The sequence below is a fragment of the Pongo abelii genome, chromosome 1 (assembly GCF_028885655.2).
Source record: "Pongo abelii isolate AG06213 chromosome 1, NHGRI_mPonAbe1-v2.0_pri, whole genome shotgun sequence".
Classification (NCBI taxonomy): domain Eukaryota; kingdom Metazoa; phylum Chordata; class Mammalia; order Primates; family Hominidae; genus Pongo; species Pongo abelii.
Window position 1 is genome coordinate 205,057,667 of NC_071985.2, and position 5,445 is coordinate 205,063,111.

General features: G+C 50.4%; 4 non-coding genes and 1 pseudogene across 4 annotated transcripts; all 5 read left to right on the forward strand.

Annotated features, from left to right (window-relative positions):
- Nucleotides 1-2,190: 2,190 nt before the first annotated feature.
- On the forward strand, nucleotides 2,191-5,359 carry LOC129058024 (putative uncharacterized protein SNHG12; annotated as a pseudogene).
- On the forward strand, nucleotides 3,006-3,140 carry LOC112131331 (small nucleolar RNA SNORA16B/SNORA16A family). Its single transcript, XR_002913427.1, has one exon. It is a non-coding gene; the product is annotated as a small nucleolar RNA SNORA16B/SNORA16A family (small nucleolar RNA).
- LOC112131380 (small nucleolar RNA SNORA44) lies at nucleotides 3,549-3,680 on the forward strand. Its single transcript, XR_002913461.2, has one exon. It is a non-coding gene; the product is annotated as a small nucleolar RNA SNORA44 (small nucleolar RNA).
- LOC112131394 (small nucleolar RNA SNORA61) lies at nucleotides 4,154-4,283 on the forward strand. The gene has a single exon (XR_002913476.1). It is a non-coding gene; the product is annotated as a small nucleolar RNA SNORA61 (small nucleolar RNA).
- On the forward strand, nucleotides 5,170-5,243 carry LOC112131447 (small nucleolar RNA SNORD99). The gene has a single exon (XR_002913519.1). It is a non-coding gene; the product is annotated as a small nucleolar RNA SNORD99 (small nucleolar RNA).
- Nucleotides 5,360-5,445: the final 86 nt, after the last annotated feature.

Sequence of the window (5,445 nt, forward strand, 5' to 3'; positions counted from 1 at the left end):
ATCTACAAAAAAAAAAGTTTAATAATTTTACGTTTTTTCTTTTTTTTTTTTTGAGTCTCGCTCTTGTCACCCAGGCTGGAGTGTAATGGCTCCATCTTGGCTCACTTCAACCTCTGCTTCCCGGGTTCAAACGATTCTCCTGCCTCAGCCTCCCAAGTAGCTGGGATTACAGGCGCCTGCCACCACGCCCAGCTAATTTTTGTATTTTTAGTAGAAACGGGTTTTCACCATGTTGGCTAGGCTGGACTTGAAATCCTGATCTCAGGTTATCTGCCCCCTCGGCCTCCCAAAGTGCTGGAATTACAGGTGTGAGCCACCGCGCCAGGCCTAATTATTAAGTTTTTAAAGCATAAACGGCCGGGCGCGGTGGCTCATGCCTGTAATCCCAGCACTTTGGAAGGCTGAGGCGGGCGGATCACGAGGTCAGGAAATCGAGACCATCCTGCCTAACATGGTGAAACCCTGTCTCTACTAAAAAATACAAAAAATTAGCCGGGCGTGGTGGCGGGTGCCTGTAGTCCCAGCTACTTGGGAGGCTGAGGCAGGAGAATGGCGTGAACCTGGGAGGCGGAGCTTGCAGTGAGCGGAGATCGCGCCACTGCAGTCCAGCCTGGGCGACAGAGCGAGACTCCGTCTCACCAAAAAAAAAAAAAAAAGAAGCATAAACTACAAAAAAAAAAAATTATTAGACTTCATAAAAATTAAAAACTTTTAGCAGGCTGGCTGGCGTGTGGAGACCAGACTGTCGGGAGCAACAGCAGGATCTGGGAGATAGGAGACTATTGCTATCATCTGGGTCAACGATTAGGGTAACATCAGTGGAAGGGGTAAGAAACAGTCAGATTATTGATACATTTTAAAGGTAAAGCACATAGGAGTTGCTGATGGCTTGGACATGTGATGTTAGAGAAAGAGAGGAGTTCAGGACCACAGGCATGCGCCCCTATGACCTGCTAAAGTAGTACTTACTTTTTTTTTTTTTTTTTTGAGACAGAGTCTCGCTCTGTCGCCCAGGCTAGAGTGCAGTGACGCGATCTCGGCTCACTGCAAGCTCCGCCTCCCGGATTCACGCCATTCTCCTGCCTCAGCCTCCCGGGTAGCTGGGACTACAGGCCCCCCGACCGCGCCCGCGACCAAGCCCGGCTAATTTTTTTTTGTATTTTTTTTTAGTAGAGACCTGGTTTCGCCGTGTTAGCCAGGATGGTCTCGATCTCCTGACCTCGTGATCCACCCTCCTTGGCCTCCCAAAGTGCTGGGATTACAGGCGTGAGCCACCTTGCCCGGCAGTAGTACCTACTTTTTAAAGTGTAAGCAAGGAAAGTTGGCCGGCACCTGTAGTCCCATTTACCTGGGAGGCTGAGGTGGGAGAATTGCTTGAGCCCAGTTGGTCGCGGCTGCAATGAGCCTTGATCACGCCACTGCACTCCAGCCTGGGCAACAGAACAAGACCCTGTCTCAAACAAAAAAGTGTATGTAAGAATAAAAATTAATAGATGAGACACAGGATGGGTGTTCAATCCTCCGCAATCACCACTAAGTTTTCATACTGAGGCTTATTCATTCCATGGACAAAACATTGCGCTATGTGTGGTGCCTGGGGTGGGCTCCAAATTCCAGTCCTCTCCTCGCTTGCGATAGCTGTGTGATCCATTCCTAAGTTTCCTTATTTGTCCACAGAGCATACACTGGGTTTTTATGAAAACTAGATCAGATAATCAGACAGTTAAAATAGCACGCGCTCAGTAAAATTACATATTAGTGGAAGAGACAAGCCTTGAATAAAGCAATCGCCTTTCGGGGAGTATGACCCCCTCCCCGAAACCCACTCAGGTGCTGCTCGCTCGCACGCCCACTGAGCTCCGAGCGGAGCCCGAGCCCTTTCCCAGTACACAGGGTTCATTTCCAGACTTTGAAAGACATCCCAGAGACAACTCCAGAGGCCAAGGCGGGTCGGCTTCCTGCGTGGGCCCAGCGCCGGGCACTGAAAGGTGAAGGCGCTTCTTCCCGCTCGGAGGAAAGCCTCTGGCGGTTCTCGCTTCGCGGGCTGGGGATGGACACGCGCGTAGGGCTGGGGAGGTGACGCGCGGACAACGCCGGGGCGATCAAACTACAACTCCCAAGCAGCTGTGCGCCACGCGGGCGGCCTACTGTCGGGCGTGGCCGCGAGGGGCGGCCTATATAAGCTCTTGCTCGCGGCTTCGGCGCCCTTTTTCCCCACCGCAGCTCTGGTGGTGTCTTACTGGCTGCAAGCCTCTGCCTACTTTCCTGCGCGCCGTTCCCTGCCAGTTCCTGTTGCCGGGTTTATCTTCTCACGGCCTCGAGATGGTGGTGAACGTGGCACGGAGGAGCCGGGCCTTCCCACCCTGTGGGCCCGAGCTCCGGAAGGCCCCCTCGGCAGTGAGAGGGGCGGGAGCCCGCGGGGGCCGCGCCCTTCTCTCGCTTCGGCCTGCGCAACGCTGCGCTCTGGGCTGACAGGTGAGTGTTGCAGGCAGGCGGCCGGGTTTACGGAAGGGGTGGGGGTTTGGGAACCGGTCTCCTGGGGGATACGGGGATGAAGTCCTGGGCCTGAAGTGTCTTAATTTGGGGGAGGCCGCATGCTGGTGTCAGGATGGCCTCCAGTTGAATCTGTGACATTTACCAGCTAGGTGATTTTGGGACTGGTGACTACGCGCGAGGCCTCTGGATGTCACCCTGGTCGACACGGTTTTCAGAAGGACGGGTTTTAGGCATTCAGACCCTTGCGTGCATCCCAGCTTGTTGCTTTCAGCCTCGCTAAGTGACTAAGCGACCTTCAGGAAGTAACTTAATCGGTCTAAACCTCTTACCTGTAATAGGCGGATAAAACGGTCCCATCAAGATTGAGAAAAAGCACACCAAATGTTGGTACAGCGTGGGCAGTGGGGCCTACAGGATGACTTAGTCTACAGAGATCCCGGCGTACTTAAGCAGGTAGTAATGATGGACAGGTGAGGCTTTAGGCGGCCGCCCTGGGATCTGAATTGCCCCTTGGCCCTTATCGAAGCTGCAGCTGCTTCCGCATAGCTGCTGTGGTCAAAAAGGAGCCCAGAGTGACAGTTTTCCTTGACGGTCGCCGTTCTGTTTGTTGTAACTGATCTGCAACATTTTGGGAAAATACAGTTCCATTGTACCTCCCATCTTTCAGCTGTAGCCAGAAACCTTTATCAAAATGGGCTAGTTTCCACAGAACAGCAGAACGGTTGGGGGTTTGCATGTACAGTAAACCAGCATAAGACTCGTACTGGGAAAATCTAGCTGGGATGTGACACAGCTTAACTGATAGCTTAAGGCATCAGTATTGGGACCAAAGGCTGGTCAGATTTCTATCATTCTGAGGACCAAATGATGGGAACAATAAAATTGTTCATGAAAGTTGTTCTCATTTTGCTGTCCAGATGAAGACTCTTAAGATGACAGAAGGTGAATTTTTCTGGTGATCGAGGACTCCTGGGGTCATGAGAGTGATGAAATGCAGGGGACCTGGTAGGTTTCTTTTGGAGACTGACTGGGGGCTGCCTGGTGGGACAGAACAGCATGTTTCCAAGGGCTGTGGCTGGTCATAGCCATGGGATCTCCAACTGCATGCAAGAGCAACCTGGAAAGACTTTGACAGCGCAGGTCAGTACAATACCTGCAAGCTGCCACTCAGCTTTCCTATAATGTTTCAGGACTAGGGCTGGAAGCCTTCCATGTGTCAACTTCCAATGTAGATGGGTGTTTTTTGTGTTTTTTTTTTTTGAGACGGAGTCTTGCTCTGTCACCCAGGCTGCTGGAGTGCAGTGGCATGATCTTGGCTCACGGCAACCTCTGCCTCCCGGGTTCAAGCAACTCTCCTGCCTCATCCTCCCGAGTAGCTGGGATTACAGGTGCCCACCATCACACCCAGCTAATTTTCTTGTATTTTTAGTAGAGATGGTTTTCACCATGTTGGCTAGATTGACCTCAGGTGATCCGCCCGCCTCAGCCTCCCCTCCCAAAGTGCGGGGATTACAGGCATGGGCCTCCGCTCCTGGCCAGTTTAGTTTTCACACTAAGCTTTTTGTTCTGCAGGTGGCCCCCAAGTTTCCTGGCAGTGTGTGATACTGAGGTGAGCTTGTTTCTGGAGCTGTGCTTTAAGGTAAAATTGATCAGCTTAATCCTCCTGATCCCTTTCCCATCGGACCTGAACACTGGTCTTGGTGGTCGTAAAAGGAGGAAAAGTAATAGTGAAGCTGGCCTAAATGTTGTCATCTGGTATATGGCATGTGGGCTAGTTTCAGACAGGTTCTCAGAGATGGTTGGATCTCTGAAATCGTAAAATGAAGTATAATCTTAGGCTAAGGGAAGGATGTGTGTGAAGCTCTGGAGGTTGCTATAGTAATAGCTGACCTATTACTGCATTTGGGAGGGATCTGTCATAGCTTCCTTGCCTCTTAATTAAGGGTAGTGTTTTTTTCTTTTAGATTCATGTGTTACATGTAAAGCTGTCCTCAGTTGTGACTATGGACCTATGGAGTTGGGTAAGTTAGTGACTACTCAAAGCTTTGTGACAACTTGGCATGTAGCTGCAGGTAGTGCTCAACTATCGGGGATCCTGTCCTAAGTCAAGGTTACTTAGGTCTGTGTCAAAGTTACAGGCTGGAGTGCAGTGGTGCAATCTTGGCTAATTGCCTCCCAGGTTCAAGTGATTCTCCTGCCTTAGCCTCCTGAGTAGCTGGGACTATAAGCACACACCACTATGTCTGGCTAATTTTTGTATTTTTAGTAGAGACAGGGTTTCACCATGTTGCCCAGGGCAGTCTTGAACTCCTGACCCCAAGTGATCTGCCTGCCTTGGCCTACCAAAGTGCTGGGATTACAGGCATTAAACACTGTGCCGGGCCAGAAAGTCTTAGCATCTTAGTAACATTTACATTTGGCCTTCCTCGTGTGCCATTAGCTGTTCATTACCAGAGGGCAAAGATGGTTAGAACATGATTTGCCCACCCTAAAATGCACTGAAGGCATCAGAGGGCACCGTGGGTCACAAGGCCTGGTAGCCACAAATGTTCAGTGGTGGCTGGAGCTCATGATGCATTCTTTGGACTTCGACGTCTCTCAGTGTCAGGGAAGAGTTGAGAGTGGGGTTAGAAACAAGGGGTTCCATGTAGCACACACTATTTATTTAGAATGACTGGTCCAGGATGAAACCTAATTTGAGTGGACATCCATGGATGAGAAATGCGGATATGGGACTGAGACCAGCTCCTAGGAAAATGCCTGGGTGGGGGAAATCTGGGAATTACTAACACAATGGCTTACACTTCCTTTGTAGGACAATCTCTATGGGAAGCAGAAGGCAAGACCCGGTCATTTTAGGTAGAAACAACAGCATGCTAATGCAAAAAATTATGCAATGTGCTACTGAACTTCAGAGGTGATCAATAAAAGAATAAAGACTAGTAAAAG